This window comes from Lacerta agilis, chromosome 2 (genome assembly GCF_009819535.1).
Source record: "Lacerta agilis isolate rLacAgi1 chromosome 2, rLacAgi1.pri, whole genome shotgun sequence".
NCBI classification, from domain to species: Eukaryota; Metazoa; Chordata; class Lepidosauria; order Squamata; family Lacertidae; genus Lacerta; species Lacerta agilis.
Window position 1 is genome coordinate 93,026,717 of NC_046313.1, and position 13,136 is coordinate 93,039,852.

Here is a 13,136-nt window from a genome sequence, read left to right on the forward strand (position 1 = left end):
CTTCTTCTTCTTCTTCTTCTTCTTCTTCTTCTTCTTCTTCTTCTTCTTCTTCTTCTTCTTCTTCTTCTTCTTCTTCTTTGCCTAGGGGATGTAGGGGCTGACACAAAAGGCAGGAGTAAACATTCTTTTGAGAGGGAGTTGAATTCAAAGGCATGTTAGCTCATATTCTGAACTCGCCCATGTCAAACTTTGTCCCCATCTTGCCACTCGACATCAGGCATTCCTCTGCATTCTTCCTCTGCCGTAGATCGCCTGCTTCTTTAAGCTTGTCTGAAGAGGATACATTTCCAACTTTGAAGGATGAAGTTCCACTTCCCAGAGCTTTCATGTACAAATATATACAGGAACTTGGAATGAGCATTCCATAAATATGCAAATTGTCTGTCAGATTGGACAGGCAGCATACATTATCATTTGTGTTGACAGCCTGCAGCAAGGCATTCTTAGCTCAGACATATATATATATATATATATATATATATATATATATATATATATATATATATATATATAGTTGATCACTTTCTTATAAAACCAGGAATATTTCAGATGGACAGAACTTTGATCTGTCTTACCCAGCCACTCCTGTTTTCTACAAGATGTGTTATTGGCAAACAGCTTTTGACAGAGATCCATGTTGCCTTCTGAGAAAGCATTAGGTGCTATAGCAGGTGACAAACTAGATACAAGTCAGCCATGGGGTGCCACAGCACACAAATCCAATTCTCCCTGATGCTATCTCAACAATGCTGTTTCTGAAATCTGGGGCACTGCGGTACTCCACATTCATAAGACCTCAGCTGGAGTCTTACATTCAGTTCTTTGCTCCAGAGTTCAAGGCTAATAATGCCAAGCTGGAAAGGATATAGAGGGAAATGATGAACACAAGTGTCCAGAAGACATGTATATATAAAATGGTATGCATGGAATTCCTTTCCGAGGCTAACAAGAGATCTATACATTTTCCTAATATAGGAAAAAAGCAACCTTATAATGGGTGATATCCAACATTAGTTATATTTAAAGCACACCCAGTGAAATCAGTGGATGAGTAACTCAAGTTCAGTGATGTCAGTGGTGCTATTCTGAGTATGACTTGATTAGATATCACCCAACACACCTAATATTATCCACTATTAAGGTCTGGTCAAGGAAGAGAATGCTGTCCTTGGTTCCACAACAGCTGATAGAACAGTCAATTGTAGGTATGGGGAACCATTGTATCAGCTACAGCTCCTGTGGTCTGGTGAGATGTAGCATCACAGATGCGCTTGCTTATGTTTTTCACAAGCAAAGGAAAGATCAATTCAAGACGGTAACCTTTTTCATTAAAGGACTAGGAGAAAATGGTTTTTACAGTGACACTATTAGTTCATTAAACTTACAATTTCTGTTGGGCATCAATGTCTGACATCCCACTCCATCCCAACGATTAGAATGAGGTGGAATATTATTGGACACAGACTATTTGATCAATCAGATTTTACAGTTTAATCTTCCATTAGATCCTAGGATTCATTGACATATTTTTAAAGGTGTAGTTGCCAAAACACAGAAACCCAGGCATCACTGAAAGATGGTTGCTCGCCAGATATTGCTAAACAAATGAGACGCCAGAAATTAGGGGTGAAGCCTGAGACATTGATAAATCAACAGAAATGGAAACAGTGCCTTAGTGATGTAGAAGTTGCTTGAAAGTCCAGTCCTTCAACCCCCAAAATCAGTGGTTCAGATATATTGGAGCACAGGAAGTAGTTGTTAACAAAACGATAGCTACAAGTAGCTTGAGCCTTATAAAAGATGCACACTCATAATTCCTGCATTGCAGGGGGGTTAGACTAGATGACCATTTGTGTCCCTTCCAACTCTACTATTATGTGATGATAGTGGTGAGAAGCTAGTTAGGTCAGATGAATGATGTGATTGGTTTATGGTACAAAACCGAATCTTTGAAATGTAATTTTGCAGCTGTGATTTCTAAAGTTGTAAGCGTTATATCATTCTCTAGGCTTAAATACAGCCGGGTTGTTTAAAAACATTATTACCTCTGCAAAACAACAAAGCATAATATGCTCTCCTCCCCACACTCAAATACTTCCACATGGACAAATAAGTGAGCCTGGTCCAGAATCGGCTAGTCTCGGAACAGTAAGAGAGATTACAGAGTCTCCCCTCTCGGTGTTATGGAATTTTAGATCAGGCTCATTCAATCAGTATTTATATAGTGCCATTAAAGGCATAATTTTCCTTTATGGGAAGATATTGTTTGCCAAGAATAGCAATAAGAAAAGTGGCCCAGCCACTTCAGAAAAAAACCTCTTCAAAGAAGGGGCAGAGTCAGCCTCCCAGAAGAAAAGAAAATGGTCAAGGACTGAAATAAGTACCTGACTTCAGAGACCAAGAGACAGGGAAAGCCCTGATTTGGCAAGGACTTGTATGTGTCTAGACTGTGGTCCTGGAAACTAGTATATCTCCTGTTGTTCCATACGGTCTTCAACACAGGTGGTGGCAGGGGTTAAATTCATAAGAGGAGATAACTCAGCAAGAGCTATGAAATCATTTGACAGAGGCCAGATTAAGACAGCATCTGAAATATCTGTCTTTGAAGACAATCATGTTAGGAATCAAAAGGGGTCTAATGTTAGAGACTTGCTTTTCAAATGCAACAAATCATTATACCTGTCAAGATTTATGGACAGATTTATTTATGTTGACAGTGGGACCACTAATGGTTTGACAAATGAGAAGTCTTGACAAATGCAACAGATATGTTTTAAGCACATTTCTCCTGTTTGCGGAAGGGTGGGGTGTGTGTGTGTGTGTGTGTGTGTGGAGGCGGTGAGTGAGCTTGACATGCCATATTGGTACACTTCCTTTCAGCGCAAAGTCCGCGTTCTGTTGTCAGATGGCAAAAATACAGGAGCGAGGATGATTGTCAAGCCAGGAGAACTTGCTATTGTATCAGACAATCCCTCTCTCACTGTCTTCTCCCTCTGGTGTTCAACAATATGTCTTCTAGCAAATTCAGACTAACAAAAATAAATAATAACAAAAAAATACACAGGTGATTTTTTTTGTAAATCCTGTGGGCACCTTGTACATGCCTGAAGGACAAAGGTGATTTTTCATGCTATTTGGTATTGCTTTGTGATGTTGTAAGACCATTTTAACAATATATCTCAGGTCCATGGAAATCAATGAGTTTCATCCACCTTCATATGTTAAAACTAACCTTCTGCACCTACGCCCACAACACAGCTGATTGTTCTTGTTACAGTTTTCTCTTGCCTAGTTTTGAGCAGTGGTGTAGCAAGGGCGGGGCGTAGGAGGCGGGGCGCCCCATGTTCCGGTGGGGGTGACACTTGGGCTGGCCCTGCCCCACCCCGCCGACGGGCCCAAGCAAGCCGCAGAGCGAGGCAGCCTCGCCCTGCAGCCTGCTTGCAAACCTACTCAGCGGCCTGCGAGCAAGCCGCGGAGCGAGGCTGTGCTGCCCCCTGGCCCGTCCGGGGCTCGCCTGCCAGCCAGCGCCGATATGGGTGGCTCGTGGGCCGCAGCCGCTGCTCCTGCGGCAACCTTGCGAGCCGATTGGTGGCTCGTGGGGCTGCTGAGTGCGAGCGGCGGGTGTAAGGCCATGCTGCTTTTCGTGCTGCAGCCCCACGAGCTGCCGATCGTTCAGTGGCTCGCACGGTTGCTGCGGGACCAGTGGCGGCAGCCCAGTGACAGAGTGAGCATGCACCGGATTTGGCGCATGCTCACTCCGTCCTGACATTGCGTTGTGACACCATGACGCAACATCAGGATGCCCCGCCCCCAGGGGTGCCTCCGTTCGCCGCCCTGGGTAGCGAGGAGGCTTCCTCCATGGCTGGTTTTGAGAACATCTCTGGGCGTGGCCATTCTTTTAAATGCAGGCCGCGTGTGTATAAAAGCATGTTTAGGGACACAGGTGGCGCTGTGGTCTAAACCACTGAGCCTCTTGTACTTGCTGATTGGAAGGTCGGTGGTTCAAATTCCTGCGATGGTGTGAGCTCCCGTTGCTCTGTCCCAGCTCCTGCCAACATATATTTCACTATATTTATCTATTACCCTCACATTGGAACTGCATGGCAGTGCTTGTTGGGAAACAACGGAGTATGTGAATCTCCCCAAGAGAATATTGACTACACTGGGTTCTTTGTCGGGCTAAGTTTAGGCAACAGGCTATGCTGATGGACAGGGGTGTAGCAAGGGGGGCGTAGGGTGCGGTCCGCCCCATTTTCCATAATGGAGGGGGTGGCAAATTATCAAGGAACAATTACTGCCCAAGTAGGGCAGTTCATAAAAAAAACTTTTTAAAAAAAAATGCCTGCTCCAAAGGTCTTACCTTACTATACTAGGGATTATATAGCTATATATGAAATTTCATGCCTATTGGTTAATATCTTGACCCTCCTCCACCAAAATAGCTGTTTACTTGGCTGTTTTCCTGTTTCGTGAAGGCTGAAATTTCAGTTCAGTGGAGCACTTACTGTTCCCAACCCTAACCCTGTGGAAAGCCATCTAATTAGACTTTAATTTGATTTTGAGATGTTTTTAGGAGGTAATTTAATTATTGTTTGATTTTATACCAATGTAATGTATCTGATGTTAGCCACCCTGAGCCCGACTTCGGCCAGGGAGGGCGGGATATAAATAAAAGTTTTATTGTTATTATTACTTGTTATTATTCCTTTCTAAGAAAATATGAAATAACGTAAAACCATTTTTGCAGGGGGGGGGGAATCAATGGGCGGGGGTGACAAGAAATTTTCCGCACCAGGTACCACCTGACCTTCCTACGCCTCTGGGCGGGGGCGACAATTTTTTTTTTTTTTGCCCCCAGGTACCATTTTATCTTGCTATGCCCCTGGTGATGGATCAAACTCACCATGGTTTCACATAAACGAGTTGTCCTCTATTTCAAAAGAAATATCCTGAATGTTGTTATTTAGGAGTAAAGCTCTTCCTAGGCTCTTATAATATGGAAAACCAAGGGTGCATGCAATCATACAGCGGTCTTTATTTTTTTGTCTGCGGGGATCTATTTTTATACCTTTAGCAGTAACATACAGTGAAAATCAGGGACGCGGGTGGTGCTGTGGTTTAAACCACAGAGCCTAGGGCTTGCTGATCAGAAGGTCGGCGGTTCGAATCCCCACGGCGGGGTGAGCTCCCGTTGCTCGGTCCCTGCTCCTGCCCACCTAGCAGTTCGAAAGCACGTCAAAGTGCAAGTAGATAAATAGGTACTGCTCCGGCGGGAAGGTAAACGGCGTTTCCGTGCGCTGCTCTGGTTCGCCAGAAGCAGCTTTGTCACGCTGGCCACATGACCCGGAAGCTGTATGTCGGCTCCCTCGGACAGTAACATGAGATGAACGCCAGAGTCGGACATGAGTGGACCTAATGGTCAGGGGTCCCTTTACCTTTACCTTTACAGTGAAAATTGGGTGGAGAATATATATATATACACACACACACACACACACACACACACACACACACACACACACACAGTATATATTTGAGAGAGAGGCATACAGTGTGTGCACGCCAGGCGTATGTCTGACATCAAAATGCATTTAGCAGAAGCACAATATGTAATGTTGTTAATGCAAAAACATTTTGGTATTTCAAGAAACCATTAGATGGCATCAGGGGAAGGCTGCAGCTCTAAAAAGAATGAGTCTTGACAGGCTGAACTAACTATTATTTTTTCCCCCACCAGCCTGCTCTTTCCCCTGGAAAACCATGAGAGTGGAAGTAATTAGTTCAGATTTACTCATGGTCAATTGTTTTAAACTGATGACCATCATTCAATAAACCTTAAAATTCAGAGGTATACTGTATATTTGTCATCACTTCCATATATAAAAGTGACACATCTTGTCTCCACCCTGAATTACTGGTTGGTGTCATTTTTAGAGCCTTTTGGTCTTAAGCTTTTATTCGAGCTAGATATTAACAGCTCCTACCCTTGTCAACCCAGCCAATCCTTTTACACTCTGTTCTTGTAATTCCACCCCCCCCCCCGTTTTTAGACACAGCTCTGGGAGTGGTTAATCTTTTAAAGCAACATTATGCATTATAATACCAAGTGTATACTTCAGGGTAGTAATCCTGCAGTAATGCAAGCAATATTAACATGTTTTGGGAGATAGAGAAATGTCAGGGGACCTTGCATTCTTCCAGTAGAAGCAAAGTGGAGAGGGCTTTCCCCCCCAGCAAGGAAAAAAGATGTTGTCTTTAATCCCACAAGCTAAAAAAAAACCAAGCTAAATATTTATGATGCAAGGAAAAGGACTATGGATGATTACAGCAAATTTGAATGTAGAATAAAACGGTGCCTAATCTAGGCATTTACATGAAGAATGGTAGTACAGAGCATGATGCTTATTAAAGCTAGTGAATTAACTGCAATTAAATAGGGATATGTTAAGATTGTCATTGGCGGACCGAGCAATCCAATAGCTGGCCAAAGGCTGCTTGGAGGGCTGTTGGGAGTGGTGTGGGCCCTGCTTCACCTGCAGAGAAAAGCATGGAGCTTCAAGTGAGTCCCTAGAACAGGGGTGGCTAACTCCCAAGAGACTGCGATCTGCTCACAGAGTTAAAGACTGGCAGTGATCTACCCCCTTTTTTGGGGGGCGGGGTTCAGGTCAAAGTTGTTGAGAAGGAGGGAGGCCTGTTTTTTAGGGGTTCAGGTCATAGTTGTTGTTGAGCTTTTTTTAGGGAAGAGGAAGCCCCAGTTTTAGGGAAGAGGAAGCCCCTGTGTATCACGATCTACCTGTTGGATGTGCCTACCCTAGCAGAGCTCCTGGGATGCTTGTGGAAAGCTGTGTCAGGCCAGGGCTGCATTCAGGCAGCACTTCATTCCATCTTCCTGGCATTTCCCTGTAGTATCACTGGGATTTTGCTCACATAACGAAAGTATGGGCAGTATCTTGGCATGCCACACAGTGAATCATGGGGGAACAGAAGCACACATGCATAGCAACAAGTCCAATGATATTCATTCATTGTTGTGTCTCACCATAGCCACTAGTGTGAATGAAAATCATCACGACACAGTGGCCAATCAGAAGACCATAGTTCTATAAGGCAATAGGTACTACACTGTAAAAGGGATGCAAGAAATTGGGACAGAAGTGCTGGCTAGCATCATATGCAGTAAATGTAGTGCAATGACCTCCATGCATGAAGGCAGCCAAGATAGACAGCCAGCCGTCTTCCCTTTGCTGTGTCAAGGATCAGATGGGAGTGTCCTTGGATCAGCAGGATGCAAAACTCTCCTCGCTCCCCTAATACACTCACAGATTGGGGCCAAAACTGCTCCAGACCGGAATCTGGCATAGTTAATTGTCCTCCAATTGGGTCAATGGAAGCGGAGGTAACTGGAAAAGAGAAGGAGAGAAAAGAGAGAGAAAAAGTACTCCTGCATCTTGGTTAGAAGGAACCAGCATGACTTTAGAACTGGTGGAACAAATGCTTGAATCTCCCCAACACGTTGTAATAAGATTGCAGCCATAACTGGTCTAAATTTATCTGATATTTGTGTTGCATTTCCAGTATGAAAATCCTATAACATTTATTCTAAAAGAGTGCAGCTGCCTTTGGGCTAGTGCACATTGTGAAGGTGGCATTAGCCGGGGTTGTATGCCCATTCCCATATAGTATTTTGCCTTCGCATTTTTTGCCTTTGCATTTTTAAGAGGAAGGGCAGGTTTGAGAGGTCCCTATGAGGAGGAAGCAGGTTAGAACTGCTGCCAGCACCACCAACAAAACACAACAGATAACATTCCTTCGTATTCAGGGTTTCATGCATCCCCATGTTTCTGGCAGTTGTGGGTTTATCTTGGGTAAAGTCAGGATGCTATGCTAAACTAATGTCAAGACTGCAGACTTTTTAAAGTGCAAGGCAAATATTTGGAAGCCACTTTCACTATCAGTGGCCTGATATGTTTCTTCTCACACCACGGAAGCTGGCTGATAAAGTGTGCTGGCAGCACCTCTCAAGGAAGACTGGTCTGAGGCTTTGAGAATCATTGTTCTGGAGGGCTCGATCAAACACATTTTACAGAGCTGAGGATTGCGTGAGACAGATACTTTGCTCTTTGGTCAATTGGGAAAGGCAACAAGGAAGCTTTGAATTGGTTTACTTCTTTGCTACTCCACTTTGTTTGGGAGGAGTATGGATATCAGCTGCAATCAAGCTGGCCTCCTTTCATCTGTGGACAGCTGGGATGTTGTCATCCATTTCTTTTGGATGCAGACCTTAAAGCTGTCAGCCATCGTTTTTTTGACACTTAAAGATTACACTACAGCAATGAGCTCTGTTACTGAAGTTTATTTGGAAACTGCAGCTGGTACAAAAACCCAGAAGCATTCCCCCCCCCCTGCCAGCAGTTCTTTTCATTTCCTTTTTCTGTTTGCACAGATTGAAGATGTACTACAAGCCACAGCAGCATATATTGTGGGTTCCTAAAAGCTTCATTGGAGAGACACCCCCTCCCAAAGAAAGTTTGGGGGCATTGGCTTTTTTTTGCTGAGCTGCAACGCACTGTGGACTCATGTTAAGCTTGTGGTCTACTAAGACCCCAGATCCCTTTCACATGTGCTACTGGCAAGCCATATGTCTGTCATCTTATATTTGTGCAGCTGGTTCTTTCTGCTTAAGTGTAGAACCTTACATCTGTCTCTGTTGAAATTCATTTTGTTCATTTGGGCCTATTTCTCCAATCTGTTAAGGTCATCTTAAAACCCGATTCCGTCTTCTGCAGCATCACCTACCCCACCCAATTTGGTGTCATCTACAAATCTGATGAACATACCCTCAATTCCTTCCCCCAAGTCATTTATAAAGATGTTGAGCAATAACTGGCCAAGAATGGAACCCTGTGTCACCCCACTTGTCACTTTTATCCCAAAAAGAGAAGAGCCATTAGTGAGCACTCAGTTTGGTCAGTCAACCAGCTACAAATCCACCTAACTGTGTATCTGCTTCAGCTTCCTTTCAATTCATTTATTGGTTTCTTGTTTCCAAATCACCATCTATTGGCCTCAGTTACAATCTGAAAAATGGGAAGCCATGGCATATTTTAGGCCTACATGAAAAGTTTCCTCATAACTTTTTTTTTTTTTTGAGGGGAGAATAATTTCTTCCTGGATCAAATGAACAAAGGGTCCATGGTTTATCCATAAAGTACACCCAAAGATAACAGTTTAGTAACCGAGGGTGATGTTTACAATGGTACCAAATGTGACAGCTTTCAAAGTATTATGTATATTTCGAAGGTTGTACATGTAGAGCTGTGACAGCATGTCAGTTATAATTCTTGTAAAAAAAAGAGGATTAATTTATTATGGTTCATATACAGAATAAACTGGGCAAATGCTTCAAAATAAAATACTTCCCATTGCTCATGGGCTCGTGTGTATTACAAATAAAGACAGTGGAAATTTAATTGACCAGGGCATCCCAATCACTTTCTTTCACTGCCCTTTGAAATACGACTTGTTTGGGTTAATGGCAGACCAAAGACAAGGGATGTGGAATCCTTACACTATGGAAATGAAATCTTAAGCACAAACACAATTACTTTATAAGAAATTATCTGGAAAAGAAGAGGAGGAAGAGTTCCACTTTCTTAACGTCAGTTTGGACTCTGACGTTTGACTGATGATAGCACTTTTGAATACAAATTACTGTAGTCATAATTAGTAATTCTGGCCTTGTCGTAGTTTTTTTTTTTTTTTTACTGTTGATCTAACTCTGTTTCTGGAAGTCTACATAATAAAGTCAGGAACATGATGCTTTAGAATCATAGAATGATAGAATTGTAGAGTTGGAAAGGACCCTGAGAATCATCTAGTCCAACCCCCTGAAACGCAGGGATATGCAGCTGTCAGGGATTGAACCTGCAACCTTGGCATTATCAGCACCACACTCTAACCAGCTGAGCTAGAAATTGATGTAATTTACAACATAGCTTAGGTGTGTCATTATTATGAATTTTTCAAGCAAAAGAGTTTGGTGGGGGGACACAATTGCAGACCCACCCGCAGTGCCCTCCCCTCACCTGAGGGCAAAACAACAGGTGTAAACAAATCAGACAGGACAATGTTCTGAGATTTAGAATTGACCACAACTTTTATTAATTACAGATGTTGGTAGGCTTTGGCTCAGGCATTATCAGCCTACAGATGGAACCCTGCTTAAACAGGGTTGTGCCAGGGATGGAGGGCCCCTCAAGATGCTACTAAGGTGGTCCTTGCTGCCCTGCTGAAGGAAGATCTATGGCCCATCTTCCCCACACATGGCTTCCTTTTAGACCATTCTAACAGGGTGCATTCTTGGAATTACAAAAAACACCCCAGTTTCTAATTTGATCCCAGAATGTTTCAGGAATGAGCTGGCACTGGTGCTTGCAACTGACCTGCGTGGCACCAAAGACATGCGTCCTGATTTTCATGCATCTTTTGGTGCAGCACTCCTGTGAGAAGAAGAAGAAGAAGAAGAAGAAGAAGAAGAAGAAGAAGAGGAGTTTGGATTTGATATCCCGTTTTTCACTACCTGAAGGAGTCTCAAAGCGGCTAACATTCTCCTTTACCTTCCTCCCCCACAACAAACACTCTGTGAGGTGAGTGGGGCTGAGAGACTTCAAAGAAGTGTGACTAGCCCAAGGTCACCCAGCAGCTGCATGTGGAGGAGCCGAGACACGAACCCGGTTCCCCAGATTACAAGTCTACCACTCTTGTGAGAGTCTTTTGGCGTGGCACTCTCACGGAGAGTCAGCTGACGTGGGGCAGTGTTGCACTAACAGGCACCCGTCCTGATTTCCACCAGAGTAATGTTGGAGGGACACTGGAAGGACAGATCCTGAAGTTGAGGCTACAGTACTTTGGCCACCTCATGAGAAGAGAAGACTCCGTAGAAAAGACCGTGATGTTGGGAAAGATGGAGGGCACAAGGAGAAGGGGACAACAGAAGATGAGACGGTTGGACAGTGTTCTCGGAGTGACTAGCATGAGTTTGGCCAAACTGCGGGAGGCAGTGAAGGATAGGCGTGCCTGGCGTGCTCTGGTCCATGGGGTCACGAAGAGTCGGACACGACTGAACGACTGAACAACAACAATAATGTTGGAGGATGTGGAGGCACTGTTACAGCTCTAGAACACATTCCTGCCATGCAAAACAATTCAAGGACTGAGTGGCCTCTGGGAGCGGATGCAGCCTGAGGGGGGTCCTGAGGGCCAAGTAGGAAGCCTAGGGGGGGCACACTGGGCCCCTGGGTCTGAGGTTACTCACCCCAGACCCTCCAGGTCCCCCTATTTTCCAGATTTAGAGAAGCCATCCCGGTTTCTGATTTGATCCTGGAATGTCCCCCTTTTCCTTAGGATGTCCCTATTTTCATTGGAGAAATGCTGGAGCGTATGGAGTAATCCAACCCCTGAGTCATTTGAATGCAATCCTGGGAACTTTAAAAAAAATGTTTTATTCCATTTTTATACATGTTGGGGGCTGCCCAGAGTGCTGGGGCAACCCAATAAGATGTGTTGGGTATACATAGTAAAATGATCATTATGGAATGGTTACAGGTAGGTAGCCGTGTTGGTCTGCCGTAGTCAAAACAAAATAAAAAATAAAAAAATTCCTTCCAGTAGCACTTTAGAGACCAAGAACAAACTTAGAGCCAGTGTGGTGTAGTGGTTAAGAGTGGTAGACTCGTAATCTGGGGAACCGGGTTCGTGTCTCTGCTCCTCCACATGCAGCTGCTGGGTGACCTTGGGCTAGTCACACTTCTTTGAAGTCTCTCAGCCCCACTCACCACAGAGTGTTTGTTGTGGGGGAGGGAGGGAAAGGAGAATGTTAGCTGTTCTGAGACTCCTTCGGGTAGTGAAAAGCGGGATATCAAATCCAAACTCTTCTTAGTTGGTCTCTAAGGTGCTACTGGAAGGAATTTTTTAATTTTTAAATTTGTTTTGATTATGGAATGGGACACCCCTGTTTTCATCAGAGAAATGTTGGAGGGCATGCATCACCCCTGTGATATATATTGAAGCAAGAAGGCAACCGATTCAATGTATGATGTGGATGTGACCGGAGCAAGAGAGAGAGGAGGGTTCAAGGTATTTGAGCCTGTACAAGGACACTAGGTTTTTATGAACCCCTTTGGGAAAACGCGAGTAAATCCCCAATGATTTACAGAACAATTATGGCTATTCTGAAGCACATATTCTTAGTTTTCTGGATGGCATATGTACCCTTCTGAAGGTGAGTCATGGGAAAGCTGCCTTTGTGATCTGTCAGCTAACATATGGCACAACAGCTCAGAGAGGCTTGTGAACTGCCCCATTCATTCTCTTTAGCTCCTTAACAATGATGCTCAGTGATGATAATTGCATATCACTAGTGTTCACTGTTGTCCTCCTGTTCGGTTTGTTTTAGCAGCAATTATCTGCAAATCCTTAGATGGAGTTTTGGGGGCTTGCATGTTATACAACCACTCTTCATCTCTTCAGTCACACACACACACACACACACACACACACACACGTCCCCTCCCCACCCTGAATCTCAGAGCCATGTGCAAAGATTAGAATTTGTCATGACCTGCGAATGGTGGAAGGGGGGGATAGTTTGGACTGCAGGGCTTTGAAGTGCATGTTTGTCATCTTTAATTACACAATAGTCTGGGAAAAGAGAGGAAAGCAAAGAAGTGCTGGCCTCCATAAAACAGCCATTTAATTCTTGTTTTAGAACATAAGAAAAACGCTCCGCTTCATTTCAAGTAATGGAAAGGTGAGCCATATAAGACTCCAGAAATGGGACAATTGGAGGTTAATAGACATTCTTTCCTTAGTAAGTCTTAACATAGCATTGGGTCTGGCTCTGAAAACAATCTGGAAACTTCATTTGGTTCAAGACAGGGCAGCAACACTGTTAGCAGGGACTGGATAACATGATTTTATTTCACATCTGCACTGGCCTCTACTCTGTTCCTTGGTCACATTCAAAGTGCTGGTGTTAAGCTTTCAAGTCCTAAATAGCTTGGGGGCAAGGGGCACCTCTTACCTATAGGGCCACCTCTCCCACATTTACCTAACCAAATGTTTAGATCTTTCAAGAC